Here is a 20617-nt window from a genome sequence, read left to right on the forward strand (position 1 = left end):
AGAGCCCCCTGCGCCACCAAGCTGACTTGGGACAGAGTCTCCTGCCCCACTAAGCCCTGTGGGACAGAGATCCCTGCACCCTGAAGCCCACCTGGGACAGAGCCCCAAGCCCACAGAAGGCGACCTGTGATAGAGCCTCCTGGCCCATGAAGCCCACCTGGGATACAGCCCCCTGCCCCGCCAAGTCACCTGGGACAGAGCCTCTTGACACCATAAGCCCACCTGGGACTTAATTCACTGCCCCCGGAAACCCACCTAGGACATAGTCCCCTGCCCAGCCAAGCCGACCTGGGACAGACCCCTTGCCCCTTTATGCCCACCTGGGACACAGCCCACTGCCCCCCAAAACCCACCTCGGACAGAGTTACTTGCCCCCCGAAACCCAGCTGGGATAGAGCCTCCTGGCCCACTAAGCCCTCGTGGAACAGAGCCCCATGCCCCGTCAAGACCACCTGGGACACAGGACCCTGCCCGGCAAGTCACCTGGGACAGAGCCTCCTGGCCCATAAAGCCCACCTGTGACAGAGCCACCTGTCTCGTCAAGCCTACCTGGGACACAGCCCCTCTGCACCGCCAAGTCACCTGGGACAGACAGATCCTCCTGCCACCATAAGCCCACATGGGACAGAGCCCCTCGCCACCAGAAGCCCACCTGGGACAGAAACCCCTGCCTAGCCAAGCCCACCTGGGACTGACACCTTGGCCATCTAAACCCACATGGGACAGAACCCCCTGCCCACCTATACCCACCTGGGACAGAGCCCCATGCTCTGTCAAGACCACTTGGGACAGAGCCCCCTGACCCCTGAAGCCCACTTGGGACACAGAGTCCTACCCCAATAAGCCCACATGGGACAGAGCCCCCAGCACCCTGAAGCCCACCTTGGAAAGAGCCACAAACCCAGAGAAGGCCACCTGTGACAGAGCCTCCTGGCCCATAAAGCCCACTTGGGACAGAGCCCCCTGCCCCACCAAGTCACCTCGAACAGAGCCTCCTGGCACCATGAGCCCACCTGGGACAGAGCCCCCTGCCCAGCCAAGCCCATCTGGGACCGACCCCTTGCCCCTCTAAGCCAATCTGGGACAGAGCCCCCTGCCCCCCTAAACCATCCTGGGACAGAGCCCCCACTCGCCTATACCCACCTGGGCTAGAGCCTCCTGCCACACTAAGCCCTCCTGGGACAAAGCCTCCTGCCCCGTCAAGACCACTTGGGATACAGGCCCCTGCCTGGCAAGTCACCTGGGACAGAACCTCCTCTCATCCGAAGACCACCGAGGACAGAGCCCCCTGCCCCCAAAATCCACCTAGTAAAGATCCCCCTTCCCCTGATACCCACCTGGGACAGTGCCTTCTGTCCCATAGAGCCCACCTGGGACAGAGTACACTGCCCCGCAAAGCCCACCTGGGATAGAACCCCAACCCCCAGAAGCCCACCTGGGACAGACGCCCTGGCACACGAAACCAACCTGGGACAGAGCCCCCTGCCTGCCTATACCCACCTGGGACAAAGCCTCCTGCCACACTAAGCCCTCCTGGGACAGAGCACCCTTCCCCATCAAGACTACCTGGGACACAGGTCACTTCCCGGCAAGTCAGCTGGGACAGAGCCCCCTGTTCCCCAAGCCAACCTGGGACAGAGCCCCTATTCCCAAGAAGCCCACCTGGGAGAGAGCCCCCTGCCTCTCTAAGCCCACCTGAGACAGAGCCCCCTGCCCCCCAAAGTCCACCTAGTACAGAGCCCCCTGCCCCCGATATCCACCTGGGACAGATCCCCCAACCCCCGGAAGCCCACCTGAGACAGAGCTCACTGACCTGCTAAGCCCACCTGGGACAAATCCCCCAACCCCCTGAAGCCCTCCTGGGACAGAGCCCCATGCATCACGAAGCCCACTAGGGACAGAACCCCCTGCCCCACTAAGGCGACCAGGGACAGAGCCCCCTGCCCCCAGAAGCCCACCTGAGACAGAGCCCCCTACACCCAGAAGCCCACCTGGGATGGAATCCCCTGCCCCCCTATTGGCAAATGGGACAGAACATCCTGCCCCATGAAGCCCACCAGGTACAGATCCCCCACTCCCCAAAGTCCACCTGGGACAGAGCCTCCTGCCCCCCTATGCCCACCTGGGACAGAAGCCCAAGCCCACAGAAGGCCACCTGTGACAGAGCCTCCTGGCCCATAAAGCCAAACTGGGACAGAGCCTCCTCTCCCCCGAAGTCCACCTAGAACACAGCCCCTGCCCCGATACCCACCGGGGACAGAGCCCTCTGTCCCCTGAAGCCCACATGGAACAGAGCTCACTGCCCTGCTAAGCACACCTGGGACAGATCCCCCAACCTCCTGAAGCCCACAGGGGACAGAACCCCCTGCCCCATGAAGTCCACCAGGGACAGAACTCCCTGCCCCACTAAGCCCACCTGGGAAAGAGCCCCCTGAGTCCCGAAGCCCACCGGGTACAGAGCCTCCTGCCCCCGCTAAGCCCACTGGTTAGAGAGCCCATGCTCTCCAAAACCCACTTGGGACTGAGCCCTCTACCTGCCTATACCCAACTGGGAAAGAGCCCTCATCTCCAATGAGCCCGCAAGGGACAGAGCCCCCAGCCCCCCGAAGCAGACCTGGGACAGAGTCCCCTGCCTCACTAAGCCCACCTGGGACAGAGCCCCCTGACCCCTGAAGCCCACCTGGGAGAGAATCCCCTGCCCACCCAAGCCAACCTTGGACTGACCCCTGGCCCCTGTAAACCCAACTGGGACAAAGCCCCTGACCCTGAAGCCCACCTGGGACAGAATCCCCTGCCCTGCCAAGCCCACTTGGGACACAGTCTCCTCCCCGACTAAGCCCACATGGGACAAAGCCCCCAGGACACTGATGCCCACCTGGGACAGAGCCGCAAGCCCAGAAATGCCACCTGTGTCAGAGCCTCCTGGCCCATCAAGCCCACCTGGGACAGAGCCCCCTGCCCTGCCAAGTCACCTGGGACAGACAGAGCCTCGTGCCACCATAAGCCCACCTGGGACGGAGCCCCTGCCCCAACAAGCACCCCTGGGACAGAGACCCCTGCCCTCCAAAGCCCATCTAGCACAGAGACACATGGCCCCAGAAGCTCACCTGGGATAGAGCCCCCTGCCTCCCTATGCCCACTTGGGACAGAGCCTCCTGCCCCCCTAAGCCCACCTGGGACACAGCCCCCTGCCCAGCCAAGCCCACTAGGGACAGAGCCCCCTGCCTCAATAAGAACACCTGCAACTGAGCCCCTTGCCCCACTAAGCACACCTGGGACAGAGATCCTGCTCCCTAAGCCCACTGTATACAGAGTCCCTTACTCCCCAAACCCTCCTGGGACAGAGTTCCATACCCGCCTATAAGAACCTGGGACAGACCCCTCATCTCCAATGAGCCCGCCTGGTACAGAGCCCCTGACCCACTAAGCCCACCTAGGACACAGCCCCTTGCCCCTGAAGCCCACCTGGGAATGAGTCCCCTGCGCCGCCAAGCCCACTTGGGACAGAGTCTCCTGCCCCACTAAGCCCTTTGGGATAGAGACTCCTGCACCCTGAAGCCCACCTGGGACAGAGCCCCAAGCCCACAGAAGGCCACGTGTGATAGAGCCTCCTGGCCCATAAAGCCCACCTGGGACTGAGCCCCTGCCCCGCGAAGTCACCTGGGACAGAGCCTCCTGCCACCATAAGCCCACTTGGGACTTGGCCCCCTGCCCCGCATAGTCACCTGGGACAGAGACTTCTGCCACCATAAGCGCACCTGGGACATAGCCCCTCGCCTCCGAAAAACCACCTGGGACACAGTTCCCTGCCCCCGAAACCCACCTGGGATAGAGCCTACTGGCCCACTAAGCCCTCGTGGGACAGAGCCACATGGCCCGTCAAGACCACCTGGGACACAGGACCCTGCCCGGCAAGTCACCTGGGACAGAGCCCCCTGCCCCCCCGAAGCCCACCTAGGACAGAGCCCCTTTCCCCAAGAAGCCCACCTGGGACAGAAACCCCTGCCTAGCCAAGCCCACCTGGGACTGACACCATGGCCCTCTATACCCACTTGGGACAGAGCCCCTTGCCCATCAATACCCTCCTGGTACAGAGCTCCATGCCCTGTCAAGACCACCTTGGACAGAGCCCCCTGACCCCTGAAGCCCATCTGGGACAGAGCCCCCTGACCCCTGAAGCCCACTTGGGACAGAGTGTCCTGCCCCAATAAGCCCACATGGGACAGAGCCCCCAGCACCCTGAAGCCCACCTTGGAAAGAGCCACAAACCCAGAGAAGGCCACCTGTGACAGAGCCTCCTGGCCCATAAATCCCACTTGGGACAGAGACCCCTGCCCCACCAAGTCACCTCGGACAGAGCCTCCTGGCACCATGAGCCCACCTGGGACAGAGCCCCCTGCCCAGCCAAGCCCATCTGGGACAGACCCTTGGCCCTCTAAGCCCACCTGGGACAGAGCCCTCTGCCCCCAGAAGTGCACCTGAGACAGAGCTCACTGCCCTGCTAAGCCTACCTGGGACAAATCCCCCAAACCCCAAAGCCCTCCTGGGACAGAGCCTCCTGCCCTCCTATGCCCACCTGGGACAGAGCCCCCTGAATCAAGAAGCCCACATGGGACTGAATCCCCTGCCCTGCCAAGCCCACTTGGGACAGAGTCTCCTGCCCAAATAAGCCCACCTGGAGAAGAGCCCACGCTTCCTGAAGCCCACCCGGTACACAGCCACCCTATCCCGAAGCCGACCTGGGACAGATCCACTGCCACAAGAAGTCCACCTAGGTCAGAGCCTTCTGTCCCCTTAGCCCACTTGGGAAAGAGCACCCTGCCCTCCGTAGCCAACCTGGGACAGAGGCCTCTGCATCCTGAAGCCCACTTAAGACAGAGCCCTTTGCCCCACTATGCACACCTGGGACAGAGACCCTGCTCCCTAAGCCCCCTGCTCCCCGAACCCTCCTGGGAGAGAGCTCCATACCCGCCTATAATAACCTGGGACAGAACCCTCATCTCCGATTAACCCGCCTGGGACAGAGCCCCCTGCCCCACTAAGCCCACCTAGGACACAGCCCCTTACCATTGAAGCCCACCTGGGACAGAGCCCTCTGTGCTGCCAAGCTGACTTGGGACAGAGTCTCCTGCCCCACTAAGCCCTGTGGGACAGAGATCCCTGCACCCTGAAGCCCACCTGGGACAGAGCCCCAAGCCCACAGAAGGCGACCTGTGATAGAGCCTTCTGACCCATAAAGCCCACCTGGGACTGAGCCCCCTACCCCGCCAAGTCACCTGGGACAGAGCCTCCTGCCACCGTAAGCCCACGTGGGACTTGGCCCCTGTCCCCCGAAACCCACCTGGGACATAGTCCCCTGCCTAGCCAAGCCGACCTGGGACAGACCCCTTGCCCCTCTATGCCCACCTGGGACACAGCCCACTGCCCCCTAAAACACACCTGGGACAGAGTTCCCTGCCCCCGAAACCCACCTGCGATGGAGCCTCCTGGCACACTAAGTCCTCGTGGAACAGAGCCACATGCCCCATCAAGACCACCTGGGACACAGGTCCCTGCCCGGCAAGTCACCTGGGACAGAGACTCTGCCCCCTAAGCCCACCTAGGACAGAGCCCCTTTCCCCAAGAAGCCCACCTGGGACAGAGCCCCCTGACCCCTAAAGCCCACTTGGGACAGAGTCCCCTGCCCCACTAAGCCCACATGGGACAGAGCCTCCTGCACCCTGAAGCCCACCTGAGACAGAGCCCCAAGTCCACAGAAAGCCACCTGTGACAGAGCTTCCCGGCCCATAAAACCCAAGTGCGACAGAGCCCCCTCCCCTGTCAAGCCTACCTGGGACACAGCCCCTTGAACCACCAAGTCACCTGGGACAGTCAGAGCCTCCTGCCACCATAAGCCCACATGGGACAGAGCCCCTTGCCACCAGAAGCCCACCTGGGACAGAAACCCCTGCCCAGCTAAGCCCACCTAGGATGGACCCCTTGGCCCTCTAAGCCCACCTGGGACAGAGCCCCCTGCCCACCTATACCCACGTGGGACAGAGCCCAATGCCCCGTGAAGACCACCTGGGACAGAGCCCACTGACCCCTGAAGCCCACCTGGGACAGAGCCCCTGCCCCCCCAAGCCCACTTGGGACAGAGTCTCCTGCCCCACCAAACTCACATGGGACAGAGTCTCCAGCACACTGTAGCCCACTGGGACAGAGCCCCCTCCCCCACCAAGTCACCTGGGACAGAGCTTCCTGCCACCATAAGCCCTTCTGGGACAGAGCTCCCTGTCCAGCGAAGCCTATCTGGGACAGACCCCTTGCCCCTCTAAGCCCTCCTGGGACAGAGGCCCATGCCCCGTCAAGACCACCTGAGACACAGACCTCTGCCTGGCAAGTTAACTGGGACAGAACCCCTTGTCCCCTGACGCCCACCAGGGATAGAGCCCCCTGCCCCGAAAAGTCCACCTAGTACAGAGCCCCCTGCCCCCGAAGCCCACCTGGGACAGAGCCTTCTGTCCCATAGAGCCCACCTAGGACACAGCTCACTGACCTGCTAAGCCCACCTGGGACAGATCCGCCAACCCTCGGAAGCCCACCTGGGACAGAGCCCCCAACTCCCGGAAGCCCACCTGGGACAAAGCCCTCTGGCTCGCGAAACCAACCTGGGACAGAGCAACCTGCCCCCCATAGCCCACCTGGGACAGAGGCCTCTGCATCCTGAAGCCCACTTGGGACAGAGTCCCTTGCCCCAGTAAGCACACATGGTACAGAGACCCTGCTCCCTACGCCCAATGAATACAGAGCCCCCTGCTCCCGAACCCTCCAGGGACAGAGCTACATACCCACCTGTAACAACCTGGGACACAACCCACATCTCCAATGAGCCCACCTGGGACAGAGCCCCTGCACCACCAAGCCCAATTGGGACAGAGTCTCCTGCCCCATTAAGCCCACCTGGGACAGAGCCCCCAGCACCCTGAAACCCACCTGAGACAGAGCCCCAAGCCCACAGAAGGCCACCTGTGACAGAGCCTCCTGGCCCATAAAACCCAAGTGCAACAGAGCCCCTGCCCCATCAAGCCTACCTGGGACACAGCCCCCTGCACCACCAAGTCACCTGGGACAGACAGAGCCTCCTGCCACAATAAGCCCACATGGGACAGAGCCCCTTGCCACTAGAAGTCCACCTGGGACAGAAACCCCTGCCTTGCCAAGCCCACCTAGGACTGACCACTTGCCCCTCTAAGCCCACCTGGGACAGAACCCCCTGTCCATCTATACCCACCTGGGACAGAGCCCCATGCCCCGTCAACACCACCTAGGACAGAGCTCCCTGACCTTTGAAGCCCACCTGGGACAGAGCCCCTTCCCCCCAAGCCCATTGAGACAGAGTCTCCTGCCCCACTAAGCCCACATGGGACAGAGCCCCCAGCACCCTGAAGCCCAGCTGGGTCAGAGCTCCAAGCCCAGAGAAGGCTACCTGTTACAGAGCCTCCTGGCTCATAAAGCCCACTTGGGACAGAGCCCCCTCCCCCACCAAAGCACCTGGGACAGAGCATCCTGCCACCATAAGCCCACCTGGGACATAACCTCTGCCCAGCCAAGCCCAACTGGGACCGACCACTTGCCCCTCTAAGCCTATCTGGGATAGAGCCCCTGCCCCACGAAACCAACCTGAGACAGAGCCCCCGCCCGCCTATACCCACCTGGGACAGAGCCTCCTGCCCTACTAAGCCCTCCTGGGACAGAGCCCCCTGGCTGGTCAAGACCATCTGGGACACAGGCCCCAGCCTGGCAAGTCACTAGGGATAGAACTCCCCGTCCCCTGAAGCCCACTGGGGACAGAGCCCCTGCCCCCAGAAGTCCACCTAGTACAGAGACCCTGCCCCTGATACCCACCTGGGACAGAGCCTTCTGTCCCATAGAGCCCACCTGGGACAGAGCTCACTGCCCACTAAGCACACCTGGGACAGAGCCCCCTGCCCGCCTACACCCACCTGGGACAGAGAATCCTGGCCTACTAAGCCTCCTGGGACACAGCCTCCTGCCACCATGAGCCCACCTGGGACAGAGCCCCCTGCCCAGCCAAGCCCACCTGGGATAGAGGCCCAAGCCCACAGAAGGCCACCTGTGACAGAGCCTCCTGGCCCATAAAGCCAAACTGGGACAGAGCCTCCTCTCCCCCGAAGCCCACCTAGTACACAGCCCCTGCCCCGATACCCACCGGGGACAGAGCCCTCTGTCCCCCGAAGCCCACCTGGAACAGAGCTCACTGCCCTGCTAAGCCCACCTGGGACAGATCCCCCAATCCCCTGAAGCCCACAGGGGACAGAGCACCCTGCCCCATGAGGCCCACCTGGGACAGATCGCAAACCCCCTGAAGCCCACATGGGACAGAGCCCCCTGCCCTATGAAGCCCACCAGGGACAGAACCCCCTGCCCCACTAAGCCCACCTGGGAAAGAGCTCCCTGAACCCCGAAGCCCACCGGTTACAGTGCCTCCTGCCCCCGCTAAGCCCATGGTTAGAGAGCCCCATGCTCTCTCCCGAAACCCACTTGGGACAGAGCCCTCTACCTGCCTATACCCCCCTGGGACAGAGTCCTCATCTCCAATGAGCCCGCATGGGACAGAGCCCCCTGCCCCCTGAAGCAGACCTGGGACAGAGCCACCAGAAGCCCACCTGGGACATAGCCTCCTGCCCAGCCAAGCCCATCTGGGACAGACCCCTTGCCCCTCTTGGGCCCACCTGGGACAGAGCCCCCTGCCCCCCGAAACCAACCTGGGACAGAGCTCACTGCCCCCAAAACCCACCTGGGACAGAACCTCCTTGCCCACTAAGCCCTCTGGGACAGAGCCCCCTGCCCAGCCAAGCCCACCTGGGACACAGGCCCCTGCCTGGCAAGTCACCTGGGACAGAGCCCCCTGCCCCCCGAAGCCCACTTGGGGCAGTCCTAATGCCCACTGAAGCCCACAAAGGACTGAGCCCCCTGCCCCGCTATGTCCATTTGGGAGACAGACACCTGCCCCCTGAAGCCCACCTGGGACACAGCCCTCTGCCCCGCCACGTCATCTGGGACAGAGTCTCCTGCCCCCATAAGCCCACCTGGGACAGACGCCCTGCCCTCCTAATCCCACAAGGAACACATTGCCCTGCTCCCCGAAAACCACCTGGGACAGTGCCCCCTGCCCGCCTATACCCACCTGGGAAAGAGCCCCCTGCTCCAATTAGCACACCTGGGACAGAGCCTCATGCCCCCCGAAGCCCACCAGGGACAGAGCCCCTTGCCTCCAGAAGCCCACCTGGGACAGAGCCTCCTGCCCTGCTAAGCCCACAGGGGACAGAGCCCCTGTCTCCGAAGCCCAGCTGGGACAGAGGCCTTGCCCCCTGAAGCCCAACTAGTACAGAGGCCCCTGCAACCGGAACTCACCTGGGACAGAACCCCCTGCCCCACTAAGCTGACCTGGGACAGAGACCGCTGCACCCTGAAGCCCACCTGTGAATGAGTCCCCAGCCCCCTAATTGCCCTGGGACAGAGCCTCCTGTACCATTAAGCCCACTGTGTACAGAGCCATCTGCTCCCCGAAGCCCACCTGGGACAGAGCCCCCTGCTAAACTAAGCCCACCTGGGAAAAAGACCCTGCCCCCGAAGCCGACCTGGGACAGTCTCACCTGCCCCTCAAAGCCCACCAGGGACAGAGCCCCTGCCCCCCTAAGCCCATCTGGGACAGAGCATCCTGCCCCTGAAGCCCACCTGAGACAGAGCAACCTGCCCCCCAAAGCACACCTGGGACAGAGCCTCCTTCCCCCCTAACCCCAGTTGGGACAGAGCCTCATGCCCCACTAAGCCCACCTGGGACAGAGCCCCCTGCCCCCGAAGCCTACCTGGGACAGAGCCCCCTGCCACACTAAGCCCACTTCAGACAGATCCTCCAGTCCCACTAAGCCCACATGGGAAAGAGGCCCCTGGCACACTAAGCCCACCTGGGACAGAGCCCCCTGCCCCCCAAGCTGAACTGGGATAGAGCCACTGTCCGCCAAGTCACCTGGGACAGAGGGAGCCCCCTGCCACCCTGAAGCCCACCTGGGACAGAGTCCCATGCCCCCTGAAGCCCAACTAGTACAGAGCCCCCTGCCCACTAAATCCCACCTGGGATAGAGCCCCCTGCCACATTAAGCCCACCTGGAACAGAGGCCACTTCCCCCCCTAAGCCCACCTGGGACAGAGCCCCCTGTCCCACTAAGACCACCTGGGACAGGACACCCTGCCTCCCTAAGACCACCTGGGTCAGAACACCCTGCCTCCCGAATCCCACGGGGTACAGAGCCCCCTGCTCCCCAAAGCCCACCTGGGACAGAGGCCACTGCCCCCTAAGCACACCAAGGACAGAGCCCTCTGCCCCCCAAGCCTACTTGGTATAGAACACCTGCCCCCGAAGCCCACATGGGACAAATACCCCTGCCCCACTAAGCCGACCTGGGACAGAACCCCCTGTCCCCAGAAGCACACCTGGGACAGAGCAACCTGCCCCCCAAAGCGCACCTGGCACAGAGCCCCCTGACCCCCGAAGCCCACCTAGGAAAGAGCCCCCAGCCCTGCCAAACCCTCCTGGGACAGAGCCCCCTGCTCCAATAAGCCCACTTAAGACAGAGCCCCCTGCACCTCTAAGCCAACCTGGGACAGAGCCCCTGTCATACTGAGCCCACCTGTATCTTAGCCCCCTGTCCTCCGAAGCCCAACAGGGACAAAGGCCACTGACCCGCCAAGCCCATTTGGGACAGAGACACATGTGCCCTGAAGCCCACCTGGGACTGAGCCCCCTGCTCACCAAGCCCACCTGGGACAGAAACCCCTGCCCTGCCAAGCCAACCTGAGAAGAGACGCCTGCCCCCCAAAGCCCACCTGGGACAGAGCCCCTGCCCCCCTAACCCCACTTGGGACAGAGCCTCCTGCTGTACTAAGCACACCTGGACAGAGCCCCCTTCCCTTGAAGCCCACCTGGGAAAAGCCCGGGGCACTGCCAAGCCCACCTGGCATAGAGCCCCTTGCCCCACTAAGCCCACCTGAGACTGAGCCACCTGCCACCCGAAGCCCACCTAGGACAGAGCCCTCTGTCCCCTGAAGCCCACCTGGGACAGAACCCCCTGCTCCATGAAGCCCACATAAGACAGAGCCCCCTGCACCTCTAAGTCCACCTGGGATAGAGCCCTGCCCCCTGAAGCCCACCTGAGACTGAGCCCCCTGCCCTGCTAAGCCCACCTGGGAAAGAGCCCCTTGCCCCCAAAGCCCACCTGGGACAAAGCCCCTGTCCCCGAAGCCCACTTGGGACAGAGCAGCCTTCCCACCAAAACCCACCTGGGACAGAGCAGCCTGCCCCACAAATCCCAACTGGTACAGACCTCCTGCCCCCTGAAGCCAACAAAGGACAGAGCCCCTGACCCGCTATGCCCATTTGGGAGAGAGACACAGCCCCCCATCAAGCCCACCTGGGACAGAACTCCCTGCCCTGCCAAGCCAAAATGGGACAGAGACACCTTTCCCCTGAAGCCCACCTTAGACAGATCCCCCTGCCCCCCTAACCCCACTTGGGACAGAGCCTCCTGCCCTACTAAGTGTAACAGGGGTACAGCCCCCTGCCCCGCCAAGCCCACCTGGGACTGAGCCACTTGACCTCCGAAGCCCACTGGGAACAGAGCTTCCTGCCCCACTAAGCTTACCTAAGACAGAGCCCCTTGGCCCCTGAAGCCCACCTGGGATAGAGCCCCCTGCCCCTCTATGCCCACATGGGACAGAGCCTCCTGTCCCACTAAGCCCACCTGGGACACAGCCCCCTGCCCAGCTTAGCCCATCTAGGACTGAGCCCACTTCCCCGTCAAGCCCACCTGGTACAGAGCACCCTGCCCCCTGAATCCACCTGGGACAGTGTCCCAGGCTCCTGAAGCCAACTTGGGACAGAAACTCTTACCCCACTAAGCCCACATGGGACAGAGCCCACTGCGCCGCCAAGTCCACTTGGGACAGAGTCTCCTGCCCCACCAAGCCCACCTGGGAAAGATCCCCTGCTCCCTGAAGCCCACCTGGGACAGAGCTTCCTGCCCCACCAAGCCAACCTGGGACAGAGACACATGCGCCTTGAAACCTACCTTGGACAGAACCCCCTGCCCCAACAAGCCCACCTGGGACAGAGCCCTCTGTCCCCCTAAGCCCACCTAGGCCATGCTCCCTGCCCCGCTAAGCCCACATGGGAAAGATCCTCCTGCCACCCGAACCCTCCGGGTACAGAGTCCCCTACGCCCCGAAGCCCACCTGGGACAGAGCCCACTGCACCACTAAGCCCATTGGGACAGAATCCCCTGCACCCCAAAGCCCACACAGGAAAGAGCCCCCTCCCCCGTTAAGCCCACCTGAGACAAAGCCCCAAGCCTGACTAATCACACGGGGTACAGAGCCACTGCTCCCCAAAACCCACCTGGGACAGAGCCCCGTGCCTGTCTATACCTGGGAAAGAGCCCCCTGTGCCCCTGAGGCCACCTGGGACAGAGCACCCTGCCCCCCAAAGCCCACCTGGGTCAGAGCCCCCTGATACCCGAAGCACACCAGGGACGTAGCCCACTGCCCCCGAAGCCCACCTAGTACAGAGCCCCCTGCCCCGCTGAGACCACCTGGGAAAGAGCCCTCTGCCCTCCAAAGCCCACCTAGGACAGAGCCCCTTGCCCCCCAAAGCCCACCTGGGACAGAGCCCCCTGCCCCATCAAGCCCATCTGGGACAAAGCCCCATGCCCCACTAAGCCCACTGGGACAGAGCACGCTGCCCCCAAAGCCCACCTGGGACACAGCCCTCTGCCCCCAAAAGCCTACGTGGGACAGAGCCCCCTGCGCCACTAAGCCCACCTAGAACAGAGCTCCCTGCCACGCTAAGCCCACCTGAGACAGAGCCCATGTCCACCAAAGCTCACCGGGTACAGAGCCCCCTGCCCCCCGAAGCCCAACTGTGCAGAGCCCCCTGTCCTGCTAAGCCCACCTGGGACAGAGCCCTCTGCCCCCAAATCCCACCGGGCACAGAGTCTCTGCTCCCCGAAACCCACCTGGCACAGAGCCCCCTGCCTGCCTATACCCACTTCGGACACAGCCCCTGCTCTACTGAGCCAACCTGGGACAAGGCCCCCTGCCCCCCGAAGCCGACCTGGAACACATCCCCCTGCCCCACTAAGCCCACTTAGGACAGAGTCCCCTGCCCCCTGAGCCCACCTGGGACAGAGCCCCCTGCCCTCGAAGCCCACCTGGGACAGAGCCCCCTGCCCCGCCAAGCCCACCTGGGACAGAGCCTACTGCCTCACTAAGTCTGCTTTGGACAGAGTCTCCTGCCCCACTAAGTCCACCTGGGACAGAGCCCCCTGCCTCACCAAGCCCACTAGGACAGAGCACCCTCCCTCCTGAAGCCCACTTAGGACAGAGCCCCCTGCCCCGTCAAGCCCACCTGGGACAGCGCCCCCAGACCCCCAAAGCCCACCTTAGTCATAGGCCCCTGCCCCTCGAAGCCTACGTGGGACAAAGCCCCCTGACCCCTGAAGCCCAGCTGGGACAGAGCCCCTTCCCCCTGAAGCACACCTAGTACAGAGCCCCCTGCCCCCGTAACACACATGGGACAGAGCCCTCTGTCCCATTAAGCCCACCTGGGACAGAGCCTCCTGCTCCCTGAAGCCCACCTGGGACAGAGCCCCCTGCCCACCGAAGCTCACCAGGTACAGAGCCCCCTGCCCCGCCAAGCCCACTGGGCAGAGCCCCCTGCCCCCAGAAGCCCAGCTGGGACAGAGCCCCTTCCCCCATGAAACACACCTAGAACAGAGCCCTCTGCCCCCGATGCCTAACTGGGACAGAGCCCCCTGCCCACCTATACCCACCTGGGACAGAACCCCTGCTCCACTGAGCCCTCCTGGGACAAGGCCCCATTCCCCCCGAAGCCAACGGGACACAGCCCCCTGACCCCCAAAGCCCAGCTGGGACAGAGCCCCTTGCCCCCCGAAGCACACCTAGTACAGAGTCCCCTGCCACTGATGCCCACCAGGGACAGAGCCCTCTGTCCCATTAAGCCCACCTGGGACAGAGCCCCCTGACCCTTGAAGCCCACCTTAGACAGAGGCCCCTGCCCCTTGAAGCCTACGTGGGACAGAGCCTCCTTCCCCTGATGCCTACCTGGGACAGAGCCCCCTGAACCCTGAAGCCCAGCTTGGACAGAGCCCCTTGTCCCCTGAAGCACACCTAGTACAGAGCCCCTGCCACTGATGCCCACCTGGTACAGAGGCCCCTACCCCCCTAAGCCCACCTGGGAAAGAGCCCACTGCAACCCAAAGTCCACCTGGGACAGAGCCCCCTGCACCCCAAAGCCCACCTGGGACAGAGCCCCTTGCCCCCCGAGCCCACCTGGGACAGAGCCCCCTGCCCCCCAAAGCACACTTGGGACAGAGCCCACTGTCCCCGAAGCCCACCTGGGGCAGAACCCATTGTACCTCAAAGCCGACCTGGGACAGAGTCCCTTGCCCTTCTAATCGCCCCTGGGACAGAGCCTCCTTCCCCTGAAGCTTACCAAGTACAGAACCCCTTGCTCCCCAAGCCCACCTGGGACAGAGTCCCCTGCACCCCGAAGCCCACATAGGAAAGATCCCCCTGCACCCCAAAGCCCACCTGGGACAGAACCCCCTGCACCCCGAAGCCCACATAGGAAAGATCCCCCTGCACCCCAAAGCCCACCTGGGACAGAACCCCCTGCACCCCTAAGACCACCAGGGACAGAGACCCCTGCTCCACTAAGCCCACCTGGGACAGAATCCCCTGCCCCGCCAAGAACACGTGGGACAGAACCCCCTGCCCCGCTATGCCAACTTGGTACAGACTCCTGCACCACTAAGGCCACCTGGGACAGAGCCCCCTGCACCCGAAGCCTGCATGGGACAGAGCCCCCTGCCCCACCAAGCCCACGAGAACAGAGCCCCCTCCCCCTGAAGCCCACCTGTGAAAGATTCCCCAGCCCCGAAGCCCATATGGGACAGAGCCTCCTGGCCCACTAAGCACACCTGGGACAGAGCCCTCTGCCCCGTCAAGCCCACCTGGGACAGAGCCCATTGCCCTCTGAAGCCTACCTGGGACAGAGCCCCTTGACCCCTGAAGGGCACCTAGTACAGAGCACCCTGCCCTGATGGCCACCTGGGATAGAGCCCTCTGTCCCACTAAGACCACCTGGGACAAAGCTTCGTGCCCCGCCAGCCCATCTGGGACAGATCCCCCAGTCCACTGAAGCCCACCAGGAACAGAGATCCCTGTCCCACTAAGCCTACCTGGGACAGAGCCCCTTGACACCTAAGCCCACCTGGGGCATGGCCCACTGTCCTCCGAATCGCACTGGGTACAGAGCCCCTGATCCCTGAAACCCACCTAGGACAGAGCCCCCTGCCTGCCTATACCCAACTGGGACAAAGCCTCCTGCTCCACTGAGCACACCTGAGACAGAGCCCCCTGCCTCCCGAAGCCCACCTAAGACAGAGAGCCCTCCCCCACCAAACCCACCTGGGACAGAACCCCCTGCCCCGCTAAGCCCACTTGGGTCAGAGTCTCCTGACCCACTAAGCCTACCTGGGACAGAGCCTCCTGCCCCACTAAGCCCACCTGGGACAGAGCCCCATGCCCCGATAAGCCCATCTGGGAAAGAGCCCCCTAGCCTACTAAGTCCACCTAGAACAGAGCACAATGCCCCCCTAAAGAGCACCTCAGATAGAGCCCTAGGCCCCCCAAAGCCCGTCGGGCGCAGAGTCCGCTGTTCCCCGAAGCCCACCTGGGACATAGCCCCCTGCCCCCCCATGCCTACCTGGGACATAGCCGCTTGCCTGCCTATACCCACCTGGGAGAGAGCCTCCTGCCCCACTAAGCACACCTAGGACAGAGCTTCCTGCCCCCCTATGCCCACCTGGGACAGAGCCTCCTGCCTGCCTATACCCAACTGGGACAGAGCCTCCTGCTCCACTGAGCCCACCTGGGACAGAGCCCCATACCCCGCCAAGCCCACCTGGGACAGAGCCACTGCCCCACTAAGCATACCTAGGACAGAGATCCTGACCCCTGAAGCCCACCTGGGACAGAGCCCCCTGACTCACCAAGCCCACCTGAGATAGAGACCCCTGCCCGCTAATCCCAACTGGGACAGAACCCCTGCCAATCTAAGTCCACCTGGGACAGAGCCCCCTGCCCCGCTAAGCTCACCTATGACACAGCCCCCTGCCCCACCAAGCTCACCTGGGAGAGAGCAATCTGCTCCCTTAAGCACACCTGGGACAGAGCCACCTCCCTCTCTATGCCCTGCTGGGACAGAGCCTTCTGCCCTGGCAAGCCCACTTTGGACAGAGCCCCCTGCCCCCAGAAGTCCACCTGGGACAGTGCCCCCTGCCCCACTAAGCCGACCTGGGACAGATCCCCATGCCCCAATAATCCAACCTAGGACAGAGCCCCCTAGCCTACTAAGCCCACCTAGGAGAGAGCACACTGCCCCCCTAAAGCGCACCTCACATAGAGCCCCCTGCCCCCCGAAACCCATCAGGTACAAAGCCCGCTGCTCCCCGAAGCCCACCTGGGACAGAGCCCCCTGCCCCCTATGCCCAGCTAGGACAGAGCCGCCTGCCCCCAAAGCCAACCTGGGACAGAGACCCCTGCTCCACTAAGCCCACCTGGGACAGAGACCCCTGCCCCACTAAGCCCAACTGGGACAAAGCCCCCTGCCCACCTTAGCCCACCTGGGACAGAGCCCGCTGCCACCCGAAGCCCACCTGGGACAAACCCCCTGCCTCGCCAAGCCCCCCTGAGATAGAGACCCCTGCCCCACTAAGCCCAACTGGGACAGAACCCCTGACCCTCTAAGTCCACATGGGACAGAGCCCCCTGCCCCGCTAACCCCACCTATGACACAGCCCCCTGTCCCCCAAAGTCCACCTGGGACGGAGCCTCCTGCCCTGCCAAGCTCACCTGGGACAGAGCCCTCTGCTCCGTTAAGCACACTTGGGACAGAGCCCCCTGCCTCCCTATACCCAGCTGGAAAAGATCCTCCTGTCCTGCCAAGCCCACCTTGGACAGAGCCCCCTGCCCCCTGAAGCCCACCTGGGACAATGCCCCCTGGACCAATTAGCCCACCTGGGATAGAGCCTCCTGCCCCGTTAAGCAAACCTGGGACAGAGCCCTCTGCCCCCAGAAGCTCACCTGGGACAGACCCCTTGTCCCCTGAAGCCCACATAGGACAGAGCCCCCTGTTCCACTAAGGAATGAGCATCTTACACCTCTAAGCCCACCTGAACAGAGCACCCTGCCCCCCTAAGCTCACTTAGGACAGAGCCCCCTTACCCCCAATGCCCACCAGGGACAGAACTCCTTCCACAATAAGCCCACATCATACAAAGCCCCTGCCCCTGAAACCCACCTGGGACAAAGCCCATACAACCAGAAGCCAACTTTAGACAGAGCCAAATGCCCTAGTAAGCCCACCTGGGACAGACCCCCTTCCCTGCTAAGCCCACCTGAACAGAGTCCACTGATGCCCAAAGCCCACCTGGGACAGAGTCCCCTGCCACACCAAGCCCACCTGAGATAGAGACCCCTGTCCCCCTAAGCACATCTAGGACAGAGCCTCCTGCCCCCCGAAGCCCACCTGGGACAAGGCACCCTGCCCCCTGAAGCCCACCTACAACAGAGGCCCCTGCCCCGCTAAGCCCACCTGGGACCGAGCCCCTGCCCTGCTAAGCCCACCTGGGACAGAGTCCCCTGCCCCACTAAGCCCATCTAGGACAGAGCCTCCTGCTCGCCGAAGCCCACCTGGGACAAGGCACCCTGCCCCGCTAAGTCAACCTGCAAAAGAGGCCCCTGCCCCACTAAGCCCACCTGGGACCGAGCCCTTGCCCTGCTAAGTCCACCTGCACAAAGTCCCCTGCCATTCTATGCCCACCTGGGACAGAGCTCCCTGCCCCCCCTAAGCCCACTTGGGATAGAGCACCCTGCCCCCGAAGCCCTCCTGGGACACAGACCCATGCCCCGCTAAGCCCACTGAGACAGAGGCCCCTGCCCCCCAAACACAACTTGGGATAGAGCCACCTGCTCCACTAAAGCCCACATAGGAGAGAGTCCCCTGCCTCCGTATGCACACCTGGGACAGAGAACCCTGCCCCCTGAAGCGCATCTGGGACAGAGCCCCCTGCTCCCTGAAACGTACCTGGGACAGAGCCCTCTTTCCCCCTAAGCCCATCTGGGACAGAGCTCCCTGCCCCGCTAAGCCCACTGGGACAGAGTCCCCTTCCCCCTGAAGCCCATCTGGGACAGTGCCCCGTCCCCCTAAACACAACTTGGGACAGAGCCCCCTACCCCACTAAGACGACCTGGGACAGAGGCCAACCCTGCCAATCCCACCTGGGAAACTGCCCCCTGCCCCAATAAGCCCACCTAGGACAGAGCCCCCTGACACACTAAACCCACCTTGGACAGAGCCCCCTGCCCCCTGACGCCCACCTGGGACAGAGCCCTCTGCCGCCTGAAGCCAACATGGGACAGCGCTCCCTACGCCACTAAGCCTACCTGGGCAGAGCCCCCTGCACCGCTAAGCCCACCTGGGCCAGAGCTCCCTGACCCCCTACGCCTACTTGGGACAGAGCTCCTGCCCAACTAAGCCCACCTGGGACAGAGCCCCCTGACTCACCAAGCCCAATTGGGACAGAGTCCACTGCCCCTCTAAGCCCACCTGGGACAGAGGCCCCTGCCCCGCTAAGCCCACTTGGGACAGAGCCCATTGCCCCCTGAAGCCCACCTGGGAATGAGCCCCCTGCCGCCCGAAACCAACCTGGGACACAGCCCCTTACCCCACCAACCCACCTGGGACAGAGCCCCCTGCCCCACTAGGCCACTTGGGACTGAGCCCCTTGCCCCTGAAGCCCACCTAGGACATAGCTCCCTATCCCCCGAAACCCACATGGGACAGAGCCCCCTGACCCGGCAAGACCACCTGGAACACAGCCCCCTGCCCCGCCAAGCCCACAGGGGCAGAACCCCCTGCCCCCAGAAGCCCTCCTAGGACAGAGACCCATGCCCCCCGATGCCTACCTGGGACAGAGCGCCCTGCACCCCTATGCTCACTTGGACAAAACTCCTGCCACTCTAAGTCCACCTAGGACAGAGCCCCCTGCCTCGCTAAGCCCATCTGGGACACAGCCCCCTGCCACACTAAGCCTTCCTGGGACAGAGCCCCCTGCCCGCTAAGCCCACCTGGGACAGAGCCCCCTTACACCTGAAGCCCACCTAGGAAAGAGCCCCTTGCCATGTCAAGCCTACTTGGGACACAGCCGCCTGTCCCGCCAAGCCCACCTGAGACAGAGCCCACTACCCGCTGAAGCCCACCTGGGACAGAGCCCTCTTCCCCCCAAAATCCACCTGGGACAGAGCCCCCTGCCCCCCGAAGCCCACTTGGGACAGAGCCTCCTGCCCCACTAAGCCCACCTGGGACAGAGCCTCCTTCCCCCCTAACCCCACTTGGGACGGAGCTTCTGCCCCACTAAGGCCACCTGGGACAGAGTCCCCTGCCCTCCCAAGCCCTCCTGGGACAGAGCCCCTTTCCCCGCTAAGCCCACCTGGTACAGAGCCACTTGCCCTACAAAGCACACCTAAGACAGAGCCCGCTGCCCCCCAAAGTCTACTTGGGAAAAGCTTCCTGTCCCACTAAGCCCACCTGGACAGAGACTCCTGTCCCACTAAGCCAGCTTAATACAGAGCCCCCTGCCCCACTAAGCCCACCTGGGATTGAGTCCCCTGCCACACTAAGCCCACCTGGTACAGAGCCTCTTGCACCCCGAAGCCCACTAGGGACAGAGCCCCCTGCCCCACCAAGCCTACCTTGGACAGAGACCCTGCCCCGCTAGGCCACCTGGGATAGAGCCCCTGCCCCCCAAACACAACTTGGGACACAGCCACCTGCCCCACTAAGCCCACATGGGACAGAGCCCCTGCCCCCCAAGCCTACCTGGGACAGAGCCTCCTGCCCCCTAAGCCTACCTGGGACAGAGCCCCTGCCCCCCAAGCCTACCTGGGACAGAGCCTCCTGCCCCCTAAGCCCACTTGGGACAGAACCTCCTGCCCCCTAAGCCCACTTGGGACAGAGCCTCCTGCCCCCTAAGCCCACCTGGGACAGACCCCCCTTTGCCCCCTATGCCCACCTGTGCTGCTGCTCTGTCAGCTGCACTTTGAAATCCCTGAATGCAGCCCCTGCACTTGCTTGCCTGTGGCATTTCCTGGGGAGACGGTGCCCTTTTCTATGCCCGGGCCCCTCCCTGGACTCACTTTCCCAGACTCCCTGTAGCTAGGAGTCACCATGAGACAAGTTCCCACCAGTGGGACAAAGTCGAGCCTGCCGGGGGTTCTGAGGAACACGTTACTGTCTCCACAGAAGAAGCTAGGGCAGGACTTTGTCGCAGAGGACAGAGTCTCTACTCAGGAAGGCCTGACAGGTTCAAGTCCCCACTGCTCCACTTCTGATCCTCCTTGCCAAGGGCCTGGGAAGCAGTGGATGACGGCCCCAGTGCCTGGGCCCCTGCACTCACAAGGGAGACCCAAATGG

The 20617-nt window shown here is 63.2% G+C and overlaps 1 protein-coding gene across 5 annotated transcripts in view; it reads right to left on the reverse strand.

The window, feature by feature from the left end:
- Positions 1-20617, reverse strand: part of LOC138850482 (transcription factor RelB-like) — a 47579-nt gene that overhangs the window by 24834 nt on the left and 2128 nt on the right. The window lies entirely within an intron of this gene.

The sequence above is a fragment of the Oryctolagus cuniculus genome, chromosome 7 (genome assembly GCF_964237555.1).
Source record: "Oryctolagus cuniculus chromosome 7, mOryCun1.1, whole genome shotgun sequence".
Lineage (NCBI taxonomy): Eukaryota > Metazoa > Chordata > Mammalia > Lagomorpha > Leporidae > Oryctolagus > Oryctolagus cuniculus.